The sequence below is a fragment of the Gorilla gorilla genome, chromosome 22, assembly GCF_029281585.2.
Source record: "Gorilla gorilla gorilla isolate KB3781 chromosome 22, NHGRI_mGorGor1-v2.1_pri, whole genome shotgun sequence".
In the NCBI taxonomy this organism is placed as follows: domain Eukaryota; kingdom Metazoa; phylum Chordata; class Mammalia; order Primates; family Hominidae; genus Gorilla; species Gorilla gorilla.
In genome coordinates this window covers 27,483,263-27,507,534 of record NC_073246.2, presented here as the reverse complement: position 1 = coordinate 27,507,534, position 24,272 = coordinate 27,483,263, and the positions used below count along the sequence as shown (strand labels likewise).

The following is a 24,272-nucleotide window of genomic DNA, read 5'->3' as shown; positions in this document are numbered from 1 at the left end:
TAGACATACCTGTGTGAAATCTGGAAGCAAGTACTTTGCAGACAAGAGTAGTATGAGATACATTTTGTTGAGCGGAGCAGTGATGTGGTTTTCAAGGCAGCAGTGGCAGAGGTCCCATGTAATGGCGCAAGGTGTGGAGGCTTTGCTTAGCAGTTTTTCCCCCGCAGCTGCTCCAAGGTATAAAAATGGGCATTTTTGGGGGCTCCGTAGTCCTGACCTCCACGCCTGTGACTTGTGAGCCATTTTATTCTGTTTTTTAAAACTAGCTAGTGTAGATCCTGTTGTTTGTAACCAAGAGTGTTGACATACAGCCACTATTTAATTGTAACCACTGTCAACCTTTTTCCTTATTTACTTCAGATCCTTTTGTGTTTAAATAAAGGAAAAGCTGCACATCCATTGAAGGTCTTGTTATGTCATTTCCTTCCTCTCAAGAAGAACCACTATCCTGTTTGTACCTGTCCTTACTCTTCATGATTTTATATTTTTTTTACTACAATCCGTAGTATTCTCTGTGTTTTAAAACTAAACATAATTGGTTTCATAATATATATCCTTTTGCAATTTGCTTTTATTGCTCATCATTGTTTTTTATGTACAGCATGTTGATACATGTAAAGAGTACATTCATTTCAACTGCTATATAGTATTTCATTATATGATTAATCCCATCATCAATTCATTTTCTTACTGATGACCACTGAGGATGTCATTGGCTTTTGAGTATTACAGTATCGCAGAAAATATCCTTGTGCATGTTTCTTTGTGTACACATTTGATAATATCTCCAGGGCCTGTACCACAGTGGACCATGCATCTTCAGCTTTACTAAATATTAATTGGCTGCCACAATAGTTGTACCAGTTTACTCTCTATCAGCAGTATGAGCATTCCCATTTTCTCCACTCCCTCATTAACATATATTATTTTCAGACATTCAGATATTTTGTTGGTTGAATATGCACGATCCTATCTCATTTAATTTGCTTAATACTGAGCATATAGTCCCAATAAGCATCTCTTCATTTGTTTTTATGAATTACCAGTTTACAACCTTTGCCTCTTTTTTACAATTGGATTTTTGGGCATCTCATATTAATAGTGTATATATATATATATATATATATAATAGTGTATATATATTATATATATATATAAAAAAAATTTTTTTTTTTTTGAGACCAAGTCTCACTCTGTTGCCCAAGCTGTAGTGCAGTGGCATGATCTTGGCTCACTGCAGCCTCTGCCTACTGGATTCAAGCGATTCCCCCGCCTCGGCCTCCTGAGTAGCCAAGTAGCTGGGATTATAGGCAAGTGCCACCACACCCAACTAATTTTTATATTTTTAAAGTAGAGATGGGGTTTCACCATGTTGGCCAGGCTGGTCTCCAGCTTCTGGCCTCTAGCGATCCACTCTCCTTGCCCTCCCAAACTGCTAGGATTACAAGTGTGAGCCATTGCACATGGCCAGTTCTTTATATTTTTAGAAAGTTAAACCCTTGTGGGCCAGGTGCAGTGGCTCACTCCTGTAATCCCAGCACTTTGGGAGGCCGAGGCGGATGGATCACCTGAGGTCAGGAATTCGAGACCAGCCTGGCCAACATGGTGGAACCCCGTCTCTGCTAAAAATACAAAAAATTAGCTGGGTGTGGTGGCACGTACCTGTCATCCCAGCTACTCGGGAGGCTGAGGCACAAGAATCGCTTGAACCTGGGAGGCGGAGGTTGCAGTGAGCTGAGATTGCACCAGTGCACTCCAGCCTGGGTGACAGAGTGAGATTCCGTCTCAAAAAAAAAAAAAAAAAAAAAAAGTTAAACCCTGTCACTACAAATATTTCTTTTGTCTGGCTTACCTTTTAATTTTGTTTATATTGTCTTTAATTTTAAGGTAGACAGTTCATCTTTTCCTCTATGATTTATGTTTATGAAATTTAAGAAAGCCTTCCCTAACTTGATATTATAAAGCAGCCTACTGCGTTGTTTATTTTAAAGTCTTGATTTTCACATTTAATTGTATAATTTATTTGAAGTTTGTTTTTTGCATATAGAGTGAGGAAAGGGACCTAATTTTGAATCACCCTCTCCTCCACAAGGATAGGCAGTTATTCTGGACCATTTATTTCCTGTCTACTCTTTTTCTTTTTTTTTTTGTGATGGAGTTTCACTCTTGTTGCCTAGGCTGGAGTGCAATGGCGTGATCTCGGCTCACTGCAGGCTCCGCTAGCCGGGTTCAAGCGATTCTCCTGCCTCAGCCTCCTGAGTAGCTGGGATTACAGGTGCCTGCCACCACGACCAGCTAATTTTTGTATTTTTAGTAGAGACGGGGTTTCACCATGTTGGCCAGGCTGGTCTCGAACTCCTGACCTCAGGTGATCTGCCCGCCTCGGCCTCCCAAAGTACTGGGATTACAGGCATGAGCCACCGTGCCTGGCCTATTTCCTCTCTATTCTTACTGATTGTGCCATGCTGTCATATAAAAGGTTCCTTTCAGTGCCTGGGTCTGCTTCATTGGTCCATTTATCTGTCCATGTACCACTGTAACACCGTTTTAACAACTATAGCTTTATAACAAGTTTCGATTTCTCTTATGGTGAGTTCTCCTTTCCTATTCTTTTTCAAAATTTTCATGCTTATTGTAGGGTCAGCTTGTTAACTTCTTAGTTGTCTTAAAATCTGTTTTGTCTGGCTGGGCGCGGTGGCTCACGCCTGTAATCCCAGCACTTTGGGAGGCTGAGGTGGGCAGATCACGAGGTCAGGAGATTGAGACCATCCTGGCTAACACGATGAAACCCCGTCTCTACTAAAAATACAAATACTAGCCTGGTGTGGTGGTGGGCGCCTGTAGTCCCAGCTACTTGGGAGGCTGAGGCAAGAGAATGGCATGAACCTGGGAGGCGGAGCTAGCTGTGAGCAGAGATTGTGCCACTGCACTCCAGCCTGGGCCACAGAGTGAGACTCCATCTCAAAAAAAAAAAATCTGTTTTGTCTGATAATGGCATTCATACGTCGGGTTTCCTTTTAATGGTACATATTTTTCCATTCCTTTCAACTTTTTCATGTCATTATTTTTTAGATTTTCTCTTAAGAGCATACAGAAATCTTTTTTTTTTTTTTCCTTTCTTAAACCCATTCTCCTAAAATGATTGTGGATTTGGCGGTTTCTCCTATGGCTAAATCAGCATTTGCTTATTTTATTTTAAGATGATTTTGTTAGCACTGTGTATTCTGGTTTGGGATTTTTAAACGTGCTGATAAATTGCTTCTTTTTATCATTTAAGTAATGATCCTCTCTATCTCAGTAATAATGATTTTCTCCTTTAATCTAGTTTTCTTAATCTATTTTTTAGAAAATCAGGTTCTATTGTTAATACTAGTTTTTTTTTTTTTTTTTTTTTTTTTTAGTGTTTACCTGGTATATTACTTTCAGCGTTTTTATGTTTTTAGGTTTTAAGTCTGTCTTTTGTAAATAGCATAAAACTTATTTTCCTTTTAAATCTAGTCTTTGAATTACTGTCTTTTGGTAGATAAATTTTAATTTGTATTCACTTTACTGTGATTATCATTTCTTTGCATTATTTTTTCTCCTTTCCTGTCATATGTTGGATTAATCCAGTTTTCCTTATTTTCCCTTTCTTTTTACTTTCTGTTTTAGAAGTTAGTATTTCATTCATAGGTCTACCATTATTTATTCCCTATTTATGGTTGATTTTTAATTTTTGTTACTATACTAATACTTCAGTTAGTAGCCTTGTACATATATAATTCCACACGTGTGCTGGTAGCTCTGTAAAATACATTGTTGTACTTGATTCCAGGTCAAAGAGTATATGTATTTTAACTTTTAATAAATATAGATAGTCTTTTAAAGATAAATTTATCCAATAAGCAGATTTTATATGTTATATGTGATTACATATATTGAAGGAAAGGGGAAATATTTTGTTTTAGGAGTGGCTACTACTGCAGTGTTATTTTTGAAGCATCTCAAAATTGGTTATTATGTCAGGATTGCCTGTTGAGAAAAAAATTCTGCAGACAGAATTTCATATATTTATAATATATGAATTTTTATATTTATAATATTTCATATATTTATAGTAATGAAATTTCTTAAAGCAAACATGGATTCTGCCTTCCTGATCTGCAGGATTTAGGGAAAACCAAACTGATGCTTGAGCGTCTGTAAGGAATCCATACAAGTCAACTTGAAAAACAATTTCTCAAATTGGGACACACATATGCCGGGTATAGGCAGTCCTCAATATTAGAACAAGTTGAATTTCCAACATCAGTGGGTACTTGGATACATTTTCTCATTCAATTTAAGCAACTGAGCAAGGTCCTGAGCTGGGTGTAATACCAAAAAATTAAAAAGGATTCTCCTTTCCTACAGAAGCTCAATCTAGAAGAGACGATAATGTATACACAAGTAACAAGCCAAACGTGGGGCACAATGCGAAGCACGTTTATGGAGGAGCTATAATCTGCTTTGGGAGTATGGAGGAGAAAGATCACTTCTGGCTGTAACCCTTTTTGGAGTTCTTTTACTATGTGCTTGGCCTGGGTTAAGGGAGCACATTGCTGAGCTGCCAGCATTTGAGAAAGGACAGAATTTTCCTAAGTGGAGACTGGGTATGATTGTTGAAGCCTTGCAGCACAGGTGAGAGGGTGAGATGGGATGGCAGTGACATTTGTGGCTGTCTCCTTAGTCAACCCACTCCTTGCAAAGCAAGAACTGGCACCCAATTCCTTCTCATTGACTTTCCCTCTCTGTTGCACTAGGCAGCAGCTGATAGATTGGGGTTAGTATCAGGTCATTGGTTGGTTGCAGCTTGTGGTAGAACATAGGGCAGCTGGTTTTGGGGTGGTGGGTCAGGGGAGCAGGGGAAGTCAGGTGTATTTTATTGAGGTGGTTAGGATGGTTTTGGTGATGAGAGATGATGAAACTTCATTGGAATTTCATTGCTGCTTATCTCCAGAGAGGTCAACCACAAGACATCTCTTATCACTTAGCCTATGTTGCAGACTCTCATTACACGGTGAATAGTGTGTAAACAGATCCATATGTTGCAGGATTTCTGCTGAGCACCATTCCTAGTAGCCACATCAACAGTAGCATCGTATATAAAACCACTACTTCCTCAGAGTTGGTTTAGGAACCACCTGAATCTGAACTACCTGGTCAGCCTGTTAAAAATGTAGTGTCCTCAGCTCCATTGCAGTATTAGAATCTCTGGGAGTGGGAGCCTGGGAGCTTGGGAACATGCATTTTGACAAGCTTCCCAGGTGAGAATCCTTTGATCTTCAGTTATATGTAGAACTTTTCACTGTGATGAACTTTTATTTACCAAAAATCATTTCTTTCAGCTTAGTGGTATAGTGAAAATGAAATGTTCACTGTATTTAAACTCATTTCTGTTTTTAGACTTGGACTTAGAAAACTAATGGTGTGATTAAGTCAGTAAACATTTGAAAGGGATATGAATATGCAAGATGGTGTTTCATCCTTCAAGGATATCACTTCTTCTCTTGCAGTCATTTATACCCCAAAGTAAATAAGGATATACTATGTTAAGTGCTAGTGAACTGGGAAATCCCTGAGATTACAGAGAAGGGCGGAAGAGTGACTGAATATAGAGAAGACAGCATTGTGATGACATTTGAGGAACCCACCTAAAAAATTCCAGTACTTGTATGTCTTAGATGAATGAAGACTAATACTAGTACACTTAGATTTGTTAAAACACTACAGTAACAGGCCGGGTGTGGTGGCTGACACCTGCAATCCCAGCACTTTGGGAGGCTGAGATGGATGGATCACCTGAGGTCAGGAGTTCGAGACCAGCCTGGCCAACATGGTGAAACCCCGTCTCTACTTAAAATACAAAAAATTAGCTGGGCGTGGTGGTATGCACCTGTAATCCCAGCCACTCAGGAGGCTGAGGCAGGAGAATCACTTGAACCCGGGAGGCGGAGGTTGCAGTGAGCCAAGATCATGCCATTGCACTCCAGACTGGGGGACAAGAGCGAGACTTTGTCTCAAAAAAAAAAACCGGCCAGGCGCGGTGGCTCACGCCTGTAATCCCAGCACTTTGGGAGGCCGAGGCGGGCGGATCACGAGGTCAGGAGATCGAGACCATCCTGGCTAACACGGTGAAACCCCGTCTCTACTAAAAATACAAAAAATTAGCCGGGCGTGGTAGTGGGCGCCTGTAGTCCCAGCTACTCGGGAGGCTGAGGCAGGAGAATGGCGTGAACCCGGGAGGTGGAGCTTGCAGTGAGCCGAGATCGCGCCACTGCACTCCAGCCTGGGCGACAAAGCAAGATTCCGTCTCAAAAAAAAAAAAAAAAAAAAACCAAAACCAAACCATAACAAAACACTACAGTAATAGAAAAAAAAATCCTTATGTGAACATTATTTCACTTACTCTTATTGCTATGGGAGAATTTGAAACCCAAAGTGGAAAGTTAAACTCTTATGTGCAAGTTTTTCCTGCTAGTTTCACTGTTTTCCAGTTATTATTAGTAGAGAACCACATGCTCAGTCAGCTTTTTGTGCTTGTGTCCCATGTATGGACTCTATTATTTTTCTTTAAGCTCCCTTTTCACGTTTCCTCACTTTCTTGAGGTATTTGCTATCATCTATTTTCAGAAAATTTCTAATATTCTATGTTCTGTATAGATTCTTCAGTCCTCTGACTTGACTTTTTTCCTCATATTCCTCTTTTTTTTTCTCCTTAATTTTTTAGCTACTGGGTCCATCTAACTGATGACAGTGAATACGAAAGGCTTGGTCTTGAATTCCGTAAATTTCTGGGGAAGTGGGTCAGATCCTAGATAAATCTCTTAACATTTTGCAATTTTTAAAAACCATCCTTAGTTTGTAACTTAAACACACGCGCACACACACACACACATACATATATATACCTTGTTACTTACCCCTTCCTCCAATCCAAACACAGACTCAGTCTTGCTCATGCTCCAAGAATTTTTGTAATGACTGGTCAGGAGGAATCCCTCTAAGATGAGGAGATAGGCAGTCAGAAGCCTAGGTGGGCTGGGCGTGAGAGAAAACCCAGGAACCCTGGTTCTTTGGGTCGTCACCATGGGATTATAGTTAGTTTGGAGCTAGAGTGTCTGGGGAGATCTGCTATGGTAGATCATTTGATTTAAATGACTGAAATGTAAAAGTTTGAAAGTTTGTGTTTAACACTTAATGCATAATAGACATTGTGCTTTTCACATGCATGATTTCATTTAAGCCTACATCTTATGAAACATGAAATATATTCATCATTTTATTGATGAAGAAATTGAGGCTTAGAGGAAGATTAAGTAACTTTCCTAAGCTTCATGTGAGTGTACTCAAATGCTCTTCAAATAAGGCATTTCCCAGCACAGCTTTTCTTTAAGTGCCTTTGTAATGTTTATAGCTTTTTATTGTAACAGCAGGAAGGTTATACTACAATAGTTTATTCCAGTCCTAATGTTCTATGACTTTGTGTCTTTAGGCAGCAAGCAGGATTTTGAAGAACTGGGACTCAAAGCAAGGAGTCCTCTTGTAGATATACAGTGGCAGATAAAATGAATTGAAAAGACACTTTTTTTTTTTTTTTTTGAGATGGAGTCTCACTCTGTCACCCAGGCTGGAGGGCAGTGGCACGATCTTCGTTCACTGTGAACTCCACCTCCTGGGTTCAAGTGATTCTTCTGCCCCAGCCTCCTGAGTATCTGGGATTACAGGCACGCACAATCATGCCTAGCTAATTTTTGTATTTTTAGTAGAGACGAGGTTTCACTATGTTGGCCAGGGTGGTGTAGAACTCCTGACCTCAAGTGATCCACCCGCCTTGGCCTCTCAAAGTGTTGGAATTATAGGCGTGAGCCACTGTGCCTGGCCTGAAGAAACACTCTTGAATGTGTTGTTCTACCTACATGGGAGCTCCGTGGAGCCACAAGCTCATTCCAGGGGTTAGGAGAAGAAATTTGTGTTGGCAGCACATACAACTTGAACAGAAAGTGAGGAGAAGAAATTTGTCTTGGCAGCACATACAACTTGAACAGAAAGTGGGGCAAAGCCAAATGGGCATTCTTACATGAGAATACTGTGTCCTAGGAGTCAGGAATGTTCCCTTTAGTGTCCTCCTAATTTTCTTCCATTGTCTTTTTTTGGCAGATAGCTTCTGAAATTATAATTTGTACTTTGCAAAAGAAAATGGGCCATAAAAATTACTTTAAATCAACTAAAGACTCAGATTTATTTGGTTACAGTGAATAACCTGGACAAAATGTTGAGAAGAGTTGTTTAAACAAGTTTACATTAAATATACTAACAATTATGTTTGGTTACATATTTGTAAGTGATGGTTATTTAGAAAAACTGCATAGAAATCCAAACCTTAAAAATTCTGCAAATCAAATCATTAGCTTTTCTCTTCTCTAATAAAGTAGGGTGACTAGTTCTTGGATTAATCTAACTATAACATTAATGTAGCACTTGATTATCTTATGGAATAATTCTCTATCTCATCTAAGCCTCACAACAACCTTGTAAAGTATTATCCCCATTTTATGGAAGAAGAAACAGGCTTAGAAGTGGAAAGGTAGATTCTCTGCTCGCACAATCATATTATGTGGCTAAGCTATTGAACTTGAACCTAGATTTGGGACTTCATTTCAAATATGAAATTTTTTGATTAAATCTTTTTATCTTGTATGGAAAAAATATCTCATTAGCTGTCAGATGTTATTTACCCTGCTAATTGTTAAAAATATTTCATTTAAAAAATTCAGCTTCATAGCCTTTCAGTTTCCCTTTAAGAGTCAAATAAAAGTATTAATTTTAAACTGAAGTTGCCTGAACAGAAAATCGTTACCTGGGGGAAAGTACCAGTTTCTAAATCTTTTAAAAAATGTTGCCAGACAATCCATGATATAACTGGAGGTTAGTAGTCCTTCTAATTTTTAACTACAAAAATATTATAGAAATTTGTGTTTAGCCCACATTTCTAACAGTTGAATCAAAGGTGTTTATGAACATTATAATGAACAAGCCAAAACCTGCAATTAAGAATGACATGAATATATTTTCTGTTAATGATAAAAACAAACATGGGCTTGACATTTAAATGAAAATGTTTGCATTTAGGATACTACTGATAAATCTTTTAAATAACCTTACTTTCAAAACTTAGTTTAAGGTTGAACATCCCAGTGACCAGATTATGATTAACAGATTGAAAAATGATAAAGCCTGAAGTCTAAGTTTATCCAGCAGGGTGACTCATGCTTCTTTGTCATCCTCCCACGGCAGCAATTTGTTCCATGTGAATGCTAGTAACAGGCATCATACCCTGTTAATGCTAATATGTAGGAGTCAGTTGGAGGCAAAAACCCCTATCACGATTAGCATTAACAGCATACAGCCTACAGCAAGCCTTCAGCACTCAGAGGATGAGGCATAAAGAATTTAAACCACAGATTTCCCCTTCCTGGTTTGTGCCACCTGCAAGAGAGAAAGAAATGTTTGTGTATGCACATGCGGTTATAAAGCTGGAGTGACAGCATATAGTAAATCTGAAAGGAAAATAGTCCATTTTCTGTTGAAAGGAAGGAGCTCATTAAATCTTTGGAAGTAATTTTTTGAAAGTGGTAGAGAAATTGGCAATTACAAGATGACATTGTTACCTTTAGGCATATTTGAAGACTTTGAAAATTATGTTTTAAATTCTATTCTCTAGTTTTGAATCGGGTACACATATGTATCATCTTCTTTAAATAAAAAACAAAAACCGCTCTTCGGAGTTTTCAAATGCCAAAATGCAAGGAGGAAAGCTTGCATTCTGACACAGTACAGTTTTTTTTTTTTCTGATTTGTACTTCATCTAGGAGCTAGACAATTAAAGGCCCAAATGTTCAAAATAGTCCTTTATGATTTATGAAAATTAAAACGCAATTAACCTGTTTTATAAGGGTAGGGTTCAGGCTGAATTTTTCTTTCTGTAATACATAGTTGAAGTTTTACCTTTATTCTTTCAGGAAATGTGATACAAGCAGTGGAGGTTTGCCTACAAACGAATCTATCTGAAAATGTCCCCGTCTACTATTTAGAGATTCCTTTGGGGAAAGCACTACCCAGTGGCTTTGGTTTTGACTACATGAAGGAAGTATGACTTAAAGAGTCCTCTGTGTTTCAAACTACTTGTCTTAGGCAGAGGGTTGATTAAAAAAAAGAACAAGATGAATTTGCTACTTCCTTTTAGAGTCTGATTTTACTCTCTCAGATAAAGTGACATTTCTCCCACAGGTTTCTGATTTCAGTGTTACTATAACAGAACCTAGAAGTTAGAGTATCATTCAAGTATGTGGTCTCCTGCAGTACAAGAGGGGAATCACCTTTTCTTTTATTTAATAATGAAACCAGCTAGATATAAAAATGTGACTAAGTTCAAAAGAAACGTATGAAGTAAAAAATTCCCCAGTGAATATATTTTGACGGGGCAGAATATCGTGGTTTGGAAATTTCCAAACCAAGGAAATATATCATTCTTACTGATAGTATTTTTTTTTAAACTTTACTGTTTTCTGAGATGAATTAGTTGATGATGAAAAAATTTGGGTTAAATGATGTCACTTCAGGAATTCAATTCATTTTACAGAATTTCAGTCAATAAAGATTGTAAAAACAAGGACTTTTTTTCCCCCTTACAGGGTCCTGGACACAGTAAATGCTCAATAAATACATATTAATAATGTAGTGTTAGTGCCACCCCAGCCCGTATAACTCACCCTTTTCTTAAAAGATGTGTTTAATTTGTATTGAAGGTAAATTGCTGGCATACTATTCTACCCATAAATTTTATTCTTGTTCTTTAAAGATAACATATGAGCACAGGTATTAAAATAAATATATTTAGTATACTAATTAGCTTTTTCCCTCTTTTTAAATATACATATGAATTGCCAGATTAGAGCACTCAGAAAAGTGACAGTGTTTTTGATAATGTGTTATATATATTAAAAATTCTAATAGCTTTTTTTATTTGTTCAAACTCTAAATGTATATTGAAATAAAACATGTCACACAGGTCCCCTTTTGTTCTCAAACACAACCTTGTCATACAGGCATGATGAATTCCTAACACTGCAGAGAAATGAGAAGTTTGTCTAAATATACTATAGAACCTTAGGTCATATTTAAAACACAATGATAGATGAAAAACATTAATGAACAGAATAAAGGAGAAATATCCCAGAATATATATATATATATATTCTACAATTTAAAAATAGTAGACTTTTAAGGACATTAGAATGACTAGAAGGTCATTCATTCATCAGTGTGGAGTCTGTGTCCACTTCCAGTGTTTTTGACTGGGCTAAGCAACCAACAACAGAATTGCTATATGCCTGAGTGGGAATTAGTGGTTGTAGACAACAAAGGCCAGTCTATTAGCCAAGGCACTGGGCAGAGGGTGCTTTCATGAGGTAATAAGAAATGAAGTAGTTCTTTCTGGAATCGGTGTGGCCACCAGCTGGTAAAGTGGCAGGGGAAGAATTATACACAATTATAGGCCTGACAATCAATAGTGACAGTGCTAAGCAAGTAAGAATGTGACAAGCATAATGTTTAATGTATAGCAATGCAAGAGGAATTTATATGAATTATACATTAGAAATTAGATTGGGGTCTTTGACTAGGTAGTTCTGCAGATATACTTCCAGTCCCCTCACTCCACAATACTTCTTAGGCCTACCACATGAAATATCCATTGTCAGTATAAGTTTTACTGTGTAGCATAGGTTCCAAGTTAAATGTTCTTAACAAATTACTACACACTGTCTGAGTATCAAAATCATTCCTTCTCACAGTAGGTAAAAATCTACCAAGAGGAAGCACTATGTATACTAGATTAATGATAACACCAAGTATCTTTCATTATATGACAGGCAATTCTTCCTCTGGTAGTAATTATGAAGCTGAAGGTGGCACTTTGGGAAATTTTTCCTTAAATTATGCTTTCCTGAAGGACAATTTTTTTGGGGGGGTGAAGTGTGAGCATAAGATTTAAGAATATCTGGCTGGGTGCGGTGTCTCATGCCTGTAATCCTAGCATTTTGGGAGGCCGAGGTGGGCGGATCATGAGGTCAGGAGTTCGAGACCAGCCTGACCAACATGGTAAAACCCCGTCTCTACTAAAAATACAAAAAAATTAGCTAGGCGAGGTGGCGCACACCTATAATCCCAGCTACTCAGGAGGCTGAGGCAGGAGAATCACTTGAACCTGGGAGGCAGAAGGTTGTAGTGAGCCGAGATTGTGCCACTGCACTCCAGCCTGGGCAACAGAGCAAGACTCTGTCTCCAAAGAAAAAAAAAGATTTCAGAATATCCTTTTATTCTTACCTTGTTGATTTGCCGGAAAGACGTTATCAAAACTATATATTCAGAGCATAATATGTCCTAAGTTTGTCATTAAAGTTCTGGTTTTCCTTCAAAAATTTTTTATTGTGGTGAAATATGTAATGTAAACAGAATGTAAGTTTAATATCTTCACCATTTTTAAGTGTACAGGTCAGCTATATTAAACACTTAGTCATAATGTTCTACGACTATCATTATCATCCATCTCCATAACTCTTTATCTTGTAAGGATCTAATTTTATGTCTAAATCATAGGTTATATTCTTCTACAATTATATATATTTCTATATTGCTGCTTATTCTCAGCACCAACCATTTAATATTTGCATACCAAAGGAACTGCACACCATAAAGTTTTCTTTAAAAAAAGTTACAGTGGTCGAATTTCATAACCAAAGCAATTGTGGGATAGCTCTAATTTTATTTACCCTGAAATATACAAATAATTTAAAACTATTAATTTGTTGTTACAAATCAACTGTACATCTATTTTTACTGAAAGTTATCTTATATTGATGTAGCAATACAAATTCTAGGTCCAAAGCCATTTTAGTAGGTGAAATGGAATGTAATTATGTTGTTGAAAATTAAAGTGATTTAGTTTAGGTAACTTTCTCTGCATATTTTCCCACTTTAACATTTATGTGTACCAATCAAAAACATAATCATTAAGATGGAATAATGTTGATTCCTATTTGGATCAGTTTGCTAAAAGCAATTAGCATATACTTGTATATGTGGAAACAGTATCTGGCTTTTCTATCAGAATTTATTCTGATTCTCTATATTCTGCCGCTGCAGTTTTGGTTTACATCATGGAAGTAAGCAGTGATTAATGCAAGTGTATAAAAATCAGGATTCTGTGAAACTTTGGACTTGTCATAATCTTTAGAATAACAACGATTTCTTGGTTACCTTTTGAGGTAGAATCAAAAGTTGAAAGTGGCTGCCAACTTGGTGCCCCCATGACCTGCCTCTATAAAAACTGCATCTGTCAGCGTGTTTCCCTTCCCTTTTACTTAAGATAGAATTCCTTACCATTAGAGCCATCTCCATTGGGTGGGAGAGCCAAGGTGACAGCTAAGGTCTCTGGTAGGTTGTTCTTGAAATGCAGACAAGTTATCTGGGGAAAAAGGGTTGGGGTTGAAGTTGACACATCACCTTAGATGTGTTTATTAGGTTAGTTAGTCATCTTTGAAAGCAGAGGTGAAGGGCTGAGGAGAGAGGACCCGGGATAGGTGGATTTTAATGGGAATAAAGAGTAATTTAGAGGAAAGATAAGGATGTACCCCAAATAGTTTGATAGCTCAATAGTTTTTTATTTATAATTTAAGCTCACACTTTTCATGTCCAGCATAAAGCAGCAACAAATTAAGTATTTAGACTATCATCTGAGTTTTAGTTCTCTGAGTTTCAACCTCTCTACATGCTGTAAAATGTCATATAAAGTGTTTAATTTCTCAGAAATTCTTCTTGAAGACTTGCAATGTTCTCTGACAAAAAGAAAATCCAAATGACTGCCTTTCTAAAGTGTATTCATTTGTGTAAAGTTTATCACATATTTTCTGTAGAATATGATTCTGTGTTACATCTCAATAACTGACATTAAAGATGAGTCAACTTCTCTGCTACCAGGGAATGAGGTAAAGAGTATTATGTTTCCTCTTGACTTCACATGAGTTCCATCATTAACAAGGGATTGATGGTGTGACTTACTACTGATCGAGATGGTGGCCAACTGGCGTCACGTCTTCTGAAGTACACAAACTCATCTTTAAAGGTAAAAATGGATTGTTCTGTAGGAATAACTTATATCCTGAAATCTTGGTGAATGATAAGATTACCACTTTTCAGATCATTAACTTTAGATATAAGAAAAATTCCCTGAGTAAGCCATTGCTGGGGGAAAAATTATAAACTTTTCATGTCATGATATTTTATTTATTTCCATAAAAACTTAACATCACTTCTTGATATTTCTAATTGACAGCTCTTTATTGAAAAATAGCAACTTTCTAAATTAAGAGCTCCTTATTGAAAACAGCAGTTTGTGCACACAATAGCATAACATTCTTTTCTGTATTTTGAGAATTAAGAAAATAAATGTTTTTAAACATATATGCCAATTGTGATATTTAACACATAAAGGTGTGATGTATTTTTGAAGTGTCTTAGAAGAAAGCCAATGTGGATATTGCAGGGTCACTGTGGAAATGTGTATCAGTGACCGTTTAGTTGTAAATGCACAAAAGAGAAAGAATGTCAGCCTTAGAGGATTATCCTGCTTTTCCCAATTTTAGAACCAGGAAGCTTTTACTGAAATGGCTTTGTGGAACTTACTTACAAGCTAAGTAACCTTCCCAGTAGTTTTATTATGGACAGCAATTAGTGTTTTCACTTTTCTGATGAAGATGTGTAAAAAAAAAAACAGGTTAGGAATTTCCTCTCCCCCACCAGACTCATTCTGTGGAATAAGCAGAAGCAGGACGACAGCCAGCTGGAGTCTGACTGCAGGGACTCGCTTCCTCAACATCCTGACCTCACACTAGCTCAGCGGAAGGTCTGAACTGTGCTGAAATGTTATAGAACAAATGTGAATAAAGCTGTGGGTAGGGAGGGGAGAGCTAGTGGGAGAGATACATTCTGTTGCTTTAAGTGATGGCCATTCTTTCTTATTTCTTGTTTCCACAAAACGTTTTCCATTTGCCTAACAAACTTCTTAATATATTTCCATAAGAGAATTTTAATACTTTTTTAAATTTATAATTTGATTTTGATGTCTTTTCTCCCTACTCCCAGGGAACAGAAAATAGGGTAGCTGTTATTGCTCTGGAGTGTTTTGTCACCCTTCCATGAGGCCTCCTCTGTGCATTTGAGTTCACTGTTTATGCTCAACACTAAATTTCAACAAAATGCCTCATTTGGAACTTATTATGTGTTACCTGTTTGTTTTTTGTATCCATATGCCTCTATCACAGGAAAAAATTGCTTTTCTATTTCTGTAAGCTACAGTTTATCTTTTTCTACTTCCACACACCATAATGGCCCCAAGCAAGGAAGAATTTGTGTACTAAGAACTATTTAAGGCAAATGATGTAAACAAAAGGTTTGGTTTTGCCTTTTTAAAAATTCATTGTCTTACACGGATGGGATACCCTGTGTTATAAGGCAAAGACCATTTACCTGTTACATTCCCGTGGCATTTGACCCAATGCTTTAACAAACCAAATGAGGGTCATGTTCGCTGCTCCACAAGATGTCACCATACACACTCTTAGGCACTAGATACACCTACTTCAAGTTGTTCAAGTGTGGACCCGTCCTCTTTGCCTTCCTTCTCTTGCCCTCTCAGATAGCGCGCTCCTGGAGGCTGGTTTCTCCTCATCTCCTGGTGGGACCCTGCTTCTCTGTCTTCCCCAAGGTGACTAGTCCTCTCTCCATCCTCTGTCAGAGCACTTATCACACTGGATGGTAATTATTTCATGTGTCTTTTCTTAGTGCTGAGGTATATGTGATGGCAGAGACTGAGTCTTCCCTCAGTGCTGGATATACAGCTGACAGATACTCACTAAATACCTTTGAATAAATGTTTGAGAGTCACCAAAAGCATTTCTATCTGCACAGTGGGCTTTTATTTGGCACTGGAGCATTTCAGGACTTAACTGATATGCAGGTTCTTGGAGAATTTAGTAGAAGCTTACAAATGTGGAGGTATATTAATAAGATTTGTTGGCATTCCAGATTGGCAGTGGACCCTTTTTAGAAGATTCCAGGCTTGGAGCTCAGTCTGTCAAGTATAAGAAACAGAGTAAAGCTGGAGAATACTGGTAGAAATCATCATCTGGACTTGTGGGTAAAAATTAAGTTTCATCCTTGATTTTTAAAATCACTCTTGGATGTCATAATCATGTGTTTTCCTTGCATAGAACCATGTACTTGTTCTTAGGAGATCCGTGCTCAAGCATTTAGAAGTTAGATGCCAGGTTTGCATATAGATATAGACAGAGAGAGAGAGAGATGGGTAGGGATACAGAGAGATAAGCCAATGTGGCAAATATTAACAATTAGCAAATCGAATTGAAAAGTAGGAGTGTTCATTGTTGTGTCGTTTTTCAGCTTGCCTGGGTTCCATTCCAGACCCCACCAGTGTTACTAGCTGTGTGGTATTTGGCAAGTTAATAAACCTCTTTAGGGCTTAGTTGCTTCTCTGAAAATGGAGATAAAGAATAGCCTATTCAAAAAGTCTTTGTGAAGATGAAGTGACAATGCAAAACATTTAGTTGGGTGCCAACCTCATAATCAGGGCTCAGTGAATGTTAGCCGTGATACTAATGACATCAGTCATCAATGCTTGGTGAGTACTTTGTAAGTACCCTACATCTATCACATGTTACACTTGCTATTTTAAAAGAACAAGCCCAGATACATTTACCACTGTATAATTGAACCATTATATAAATTAGAGGTTATCTACAAGCAGGTAAAAGCCAAGTTAAAATAATTATTTTGTTTATCCTAATCTTTAAGTCATAAAGTAACTGCTAAAAGGTACACCAAAATGTTTGCTTGGAAATAATTTTCAGAAGTATTTTAGTAGTTTTTCTTTTGGTTAAGGAGAAGGATATGCATTCTGAAACAAAAATTCTAAAAACCAAATAACTTTTTACTGTGTCAGTGTGGTCTCTGAAAATTCATGACACAGTAAAATGTCTTTAAAACGTCTTTACTTTCTCAGACTGCATTTGTATCTCACCTTCCAAATTGATTTCTTATAATACACAAGATCATCTACTGAAACAAAATAATAGCAAACACTTACACAGGCTCCCTCTGTGCCAAGCGCCTAAGTGTTTGACGTATACTAACTCAGTTATTCCTCCTCACAACCTTAGGGATGAGTATTCACACCCTCCCCATTGAAACACAGGGGCCTTGAGGCACAGGCAGGTGAAGTAACTTGCACAAGGTTAATCAGTGGCTAAGGAGCATGCTGCTGGGATGCCTACCTGGGCAATCTGGCACCTGTTTCCCATGCTTGGAACCATTATTTGTGTGAGCATATAAAGGACCATAGCATTTTGTTAAGACAGCCAGGAACTTATAATTTGTGTAGAACACTCTTGTTTATGGAGAACAGGCATAAATGTCATTGTAGGGCACTGTTTCACCTTATCCAAACATCGGCCTCACAATTTCATTAAATCAGCTATTTGATATTCTTCACTAATCTTTCCTTCTGCCAGTGCCTTAACCCTGTCTACCCACACAAGGTAGCAATATCTGTGCTAATCTGTCCTAACAATTAGCACAGATATTAGTGATCTGTGCTAATTGATTAATATGTCTGCTAATTGTGTCTCAGAATTAGCACAGATATTCACAATCTGTTTTAAACTACAGCCACTTAAGCTATGTTAAGCCTCACTTTCTGGTGAGTGTGTCACTGTGTGTAAGGGTGGTAATTTTAGGAATCACATCTTCTTCCACATTGCTGAGAGCCTTGGACTTGTGAGTGAGGATGCTGAACTGCTCAGACATATGATGTGCTTATTTGAGGATAGATGTGCTTTTGCACTGGTTTTGCTTGAGGCTCTGAATATTGTAAACCCAAATACATTGATTGATGGACAGAACAAGTGTTTCAGGGCAGATGAGAATTACACAGCAGTGATCATATTAAAAGCATTGCATTTCCTTAAGAGTCTGAGATAAGAAAAATTTTTTCATATATATATATGAAACTCGTATATGAAAGTTGTAGCTACTGAGAGGTGGGATAAAAAGAGGCTTTTAAAATTGTAATATTTTTCCTTGAAAAGTAGTGTTTCACAATTTTTTAATTCTATCTAATTTAAGGAAACATGTAACAGTTTTGAGTCCAGTAAGATCAGTGAAAGACAAAAATACATTCTATAGTGAATTATAGTGGTACTTACTTTGACTTACTTTGGACATAGAGGATATAAATTCACTAAGACCAGCTGTGTCTCAGGAGGTATATGAAAGTGAGCTTGGTAGTTACACTGGAATCACAGAATTTCATCAGTGTAAGGGATTTTAGAAATGGTTCAGTCCCTGCCGCCCATCAACCACCCATCTTAGAGATGAGCAAAATGAGGCACAGAAATCTGCAGAGTTGGTCCTAGAAACAAACCATGGTTCTCAGGCTGGTGCTCCTTCCCCAGTATTAGACTTCTGCAGAGTGGCAGCCTGATATCAAAACAATAGGGCTGTTAAAATCAATAGCTTCAGCTAAGCAATAGCCAATGACTAACAAAAATGGAGACACCAGCTAGTTAAGGGCACTAGCTTGTGCCCAGTCCAAGTGATAGAGGTGCCCAGTCCAAGTGAAGGGCAAGAGTCTACATACCACTTTCCTCTATTCAAGCTATTTATGCCTACTAGGTTAGAATACTGATTATGAAAGTGGACCCCCGAAGAGGGTCATGGCTGAGATTCAAGGAAGTCTCTAGCCTGCTGACATCGAATGCAAATTGGTGTGTGAGGATGCACATTAACAAAAATTTTCTGGGAAGAGCATATAAAATTTCCATTAGATTCTCAAGGAGGTAGGAATAAAGAATTTTAATAACTATTACTCTAAAATGAAAGAATTCCTTTTAATTGAATGGCAGATCTTAGTCATGACCTAAAAAGCTGATAAAAAAAAACTTTTCAAAAGTTAAAACCTAGGGCTTTTTGGGGTAGATTTTTTGATTTATAGAGGACTGGTAAGATGAGGTATTTAAAGATGAGGGTTACAAATTTTCCATGTTGGCACATGGAAAGTAAAGAATGGCAAAATTTGTAGCACATTCTAATTAGTTCAAGTATCTATGTTACCAAAATTGAAATGATATCAAATTGCACAGCAACGTCCTGATGGCCTTTCCTCTAACTTTCTGGGTTTGTAAGGGTAGGGTTGTGCCTATCCTGCTCACCTTTGTCTCTCCAGTGTCTAGCATAGCGTCCAGCACAGGCAGACTATGATGCCTGTTTTGTTTTTTTTTTTTGGTAAAGACCAGTAAATTACACTTTTTACACATGACTAGGTTAAAACAAAAGTAGACATTTGTGCAAACACCACTGTTCTCCCTTGAAGTGGTTGTAGGTCTCAGACAGTGCTAATTTTTCTCTTTCTTAATGTGTGTGGTTAGGAAGCTGGGTCCTGTGGCTGGCGTGAGCTGACCCATTATGTGAGGAAACTTACTTATCACAGCCTAATAAGGAGTAGTCCTTGCAGCAGAAGTAATTACTAAATGTGCTTTGGTCATTTGACAGAAATCAGGGAGGCAGCAAGGAGTCATGGAAATGAGCCCAAACTGAGAGTCAAAACCCTGTGGTCTGCCAACACCCCCATCCCACATCCGTACCTAAAAGCAGGCTGTGCACTAGGGACCTAGTGACCTTACTAGAAAAAACTCAAATTCTCTGAGCCACAAGTCCTCATGGGCAAAATGCAGATACCACCACCTAACCCTGCCAATTTCCTATCATTGTGACTATCAAATTAAACCACAGGCAGGAAGTTGCCTTGAAAACTTTTTATAGTGTATATTACTGTTCACATAGATAAGCAATTAACTTTACATATACCCGTTTTTAAAAGATCAGTCCTGTGATTAAAAGTCCGGCTGCCCTAATTCACTTCGATTATACATTAGGTTAAAGCCATATAAAAGAGGCACTACTTCTTCGGAGAGATGAATGGATATTACAAGCAGTAATTTTGGCTTTGGAATATACACATAATGTCCACTTGACCTTATCTATTTGACACAAAATGTAAACTAAATTATGAGCATCATTAGATACCTTGGCCTTTTCAAATCACACAGGGTCCTGGATCTGCTGTGTGATGCTGGAAAAGTAACTTCACTTCTGTGGGCCTCAGCTCCTTAATTTTTAACATACTTTGGATTCTTATATCTTTGTCAGCTGTCAACTTCAGTATTTTCAGGTTAAATTCTATCCATAGTCATCCCAATATACCTGCTTTAGATGATAGAAACTTCAAAAGATCCGGCTCTCCCTCGTAAAACGTGGAGGACAGACATCAAGGGGGTTTTGTGAGTAAAGAAAGGCAACCGCTCGGCAAAAACGCACCCTGGCACAACAGGAGCGAATAAATACAGACGCTGATTGAGCGTTTGCTCCATCTTCACTTCTGTTAAATGAAGACATTGATATCTAAAATGCTATGAGTCTAACTTTGTAAAATTAAAATAGATTTGTAGTTATTTTTCAAAATGAAATAGAAAAGATACAAGTTTTGAAGGCAGTCTCTTTTTCCACCCTGCCCCTCTAGTGTGTTTTACACACTTCTCTGGCCACTCCAACAGGGAAGCTGGTCCAGGGCCATTATACAGGTACGTCCCCAACCATCCAAGGAAACTTTGCAAAGAAGCTCAAGTATTAGGTTTCGAACACCCCTCCTTCCCCCTGCCTCTGCCCGCGGGAATCCATCCAGCGCAATCTCTGGTCCCGGGCGAGGCGACACCACTGAGTCCCCAGGGGGCACCCGCAGGCGCGCGCGGGACCGGGCCGGGCTCCACGGCCACGTGCGCGCTGCCCCCGCCTTGCCTCGCCAGTTAACCCGGCGGTGACCCTCGCACCGAGGTCCCCCGGCGTCCCTGCCACGTTCAAGAGAGGAAAGGCGGGCGGGAGCGCGAGACTGAAGTCGGCGTACCTGCAGTGCCAGGAGCGTCTCCTTGGTTCCCCGCGCTTGCTCTGCGGGCGGCTCGGGGCTCCGCGATCCGCTCCCTTCCCGAGGCTGCAGGCGGCGCTGGGCCCGGGCTCGGCCGCGCACAGGAAGCCCGCGCCTGCGAACGTGCGACCCTTTTATAAGTCACTTGTGACTCATAACCGACCAGGCGCCTTTTCTGCAACCCCCCCCCTTCTCCCCCCTCCTGCCTGTTCTTGGAACCTACAGCTTGAAAAACTTTTTTCTTTTTAAAGGAAAAGTCGAAAAAGCCCAGCGCCCGGGTAGTTGGTGTTTTCCCCTTTCCCTTTCTCGTGGGTCATTGCGTGTGTGTGTTTTTTTCTCTCAACACACGCCGTGTACTTTCCTGCACCGCGCCGCAAGGCTTGGGCTCCAACCTTTGTTCTTAAAGAAAAGGAAACGGCTTCAAATGACCGCCCAGACGTCGCCCGAACTTTCAGTCGGCTGGAGGGGGAAGTGGCGACTTCTTGCAACTGGGTGGCAGGAGTGTCTCTACTCTCTCCTTGCAGGAAGCCCGAGAGGAGCAAGTGGGAGGTTTTTCCTCCTGGACCGAATCAGCTGGAGACCAGCAGGTCCCTAAGAGAGGAAGAAATGGTCTTCAGGCGATCCTGGATTTCATCCCTACCTCATCACCCTTCAAGAGCCCGCGTTTGGTTTGGAATACGTAACTGGGCTTTGAGAACGTTTGTACTGTGTCTGGTACCCGCATTTATACTCGGGATGTCAAGATATAGGACTTAAAACTTCAAGAATTTTGACCTGAACAACATTCTCCCCCTGCCCTCCACTCCCATCTCCAGGACATATTCCTGGAGCATATGGGACTTCGGTCGTTTTAATTTTTGGTTTTGTCGCCTCTCTCTTTTCTCCCGGACCCTGCCACAAGGGGAACATTTTCCTGGAGCAGCCATTTGATTTTGGGGGATGGAAAGGAACAAATAGATCTAAAGCCTGGCAAGTTTATCCTACAAGCCTAGTCGAGTAACTCATTCATGGGTCTCAGTTCAATAAACGTTTAGACTTGAAGAAGAAGAAGGAAATATGAGGAAGAGAAGGAGGACAGGAATAGATCTAGCCTCATCAACATGTGACTGGGGCCTTTTTGTAAGAAAGACGGGGCCACTGCTGGATTGCATTGCAAGTATCCAGTACTTGGACCTCCCTGTCAAGGGCACAAGACATTTTAGAATAGTTTGTATTAAACTGATGCCAGTTACATGTCAGAATACATATCAGAGCTGGAAATCCCATAGTACTTAATTTACAGATGGCTCAGGTTGGTTAAGGAACTTGGGAGCATTTTAAAAGCCTCTATTCTTAAGATACATACTTTTTCTCTTATAATTCAAACAAGAATAATCATGATGATAACAACTAACACTTATAAAGCATTTACCATGTGCCAGATCCTGTCCTAACACTCCTTATATGCATTAACTCTTTCAGTCCTCACTATGATCATATGAGGGAGGAGCATTATAGTCTGTATTTCCAGATGAGGAAACTGAGCACAGAGAGATTAAACATGTTACCTTAGATCCCAGTAAGTAGTCAAGCTGAGATTCAAACTCAGTTCCAACCCTGGAGGGCTGGCTCCGTAGTCCAGTCTCCCTGCTTTCCAGATCCATGTGACATCGAGGAGCTGGGGAAGTTGTGCAGTGGGGCATGTGGCAAGGATGCATGGTCCCCACCCAGGTGGGGCACGTCCCTCCGCTGGTTACAGATGCTTACAATGCCTTTCTGAATTTCCCATTTCTCATTCTAGGTTGAACTATAAGAAATTGCCCATAGGCAATTCTAGGGTGACCTTTCATCCCCAGAATGACAAGTTTGTATAATTCACTTTAATAGAAACAGGAAATTGCTCAATCCTCCCTTCTCCCAGTGGTGGAAGTAATTTCAGGTCATGTGCAAACCTCCACATTTTAGGTCCCAGTTTGAGACACCCAGAATAGTGGATGGAGAAATGGGTTTTAGGAGTCAAATACACCTGCATTTTACACTAATTCTAGCTGTGGAATCTGAAGGTTAAACTTTTTATGTCTCAGCTTCCTATAAATGACAATAATGATGTCTCCCATCAGGGATTACTATAGACTGAATCATGTTCTCTTCAACTTTATATGTTGAAGCCCTGATCCCCAATGTTATCCCCATTTGGAGATAGGGCCTGTGAGGAGGTGATAAAGGTTAAATGAGGTCAAAAGGGTGGATCCCTAATCCCATAGAGCTAGTGCCCTTATGAGAAGAGGAAGAGACACCAGAATTCCCTTTCAGAGATCAGTCAAAGCAGAGGTCATGTGAGCACACAATGGGATGGTGGTTTCCTGTAAGCCAGGAAGACAGTCCTCACCAGAAACCGAACCCTGCAGGACCTTGATCTGGAACTTTCTAGCCTCCAGAATGTGAGAAAATAAATTGTTGTTGTATCAGCCACCCAGTCTATGGTATTTTCTTATGGCAACCCTAGCAGACTAAGAGGGATATGATGATTAAATAAGGTGATGGATAAAAAGTACCTGCTCCAGGCCAGGCGCGGTGGCTCATGCCTGTAATCCCAGCACTTTGGGAGGCTGAGGTGACTGGATCATGAGGTCAGGAGATCGAGACCATCCTGGCTAGAATGGTGAAACCCTGAATCTACTAAAAATACAAAAAAGAAAAAAAAATTAGCCGGGCATGATGGCGGGCACCTGTAGTCCCAGCTACTCTGGAGGCTGAGGCAGGAGAATGGCATGAATGCGGGAGGCGGAGTTTGCGGTGAGCCAAGATCATGCCACTGCATTCCAGCCTGGAATGTGAGCGAGACTGTCTCAAAAAAAAAAAAAAAAAGGACCTGCTCCAAATGGATAGCTTGAGAAAGTAAGAGCTGGCCACCTGCCGGGACAAGTACCCCATGGATGTTGTTGTGGGCTGAATTGTGTCCCCCTCCCCCCACCTCCCAAATTCATATATTGATGTCCTAACACCCAGTACTTCAGATGAGATCGGGTGTGTGTGGGGTGGTATGGCTGTAGACCAACCAGTACTTCAGAATATAACCTTATGTGGAAACAAGGCCTTTGTGGATGTAATTAGTCAAGATGAGGTCTTATTAAAATAGGGTTGGCTCCTAATCCAATATGAC

At 39.3% G+C, this 24,272-nt stretch overlaps 1 long non-coding RNA gene and 1 other non-coding gene across 2 annotated transcripts; both read right to left on the bottom strand.

Annotated features, from left to right (window-relative positions):
• Positions 1 to 8,231: 8,231 nt before the first annotated feature.
• LOC129529335 (uncharacterized) lies at positions 8,232 to 23,784 on the bottom strand. The gene is made up of 3 exons (XR_010132448.1): positions 21,113 to 23,784; positions 13,462 to 13,546; positions 8,232 to 9,507 (listed from the first exon to the last, which is right to left on the bottom strand). It is a non-coding gene; the product is annotated as an uncharacterized lncRNA (long non-coding RNA).
• MIR155 (microRNA mir-155) lies at positions 9,327 to 9,437 on the bottom strand. The gene has a single exon (NR_106434.1). It is a non-coding gene; the product is annotated as a microRNA mir-155 (primary transcript).
• Positions 23,785 to 24,272: the final 488 nt, after the last annotated feature.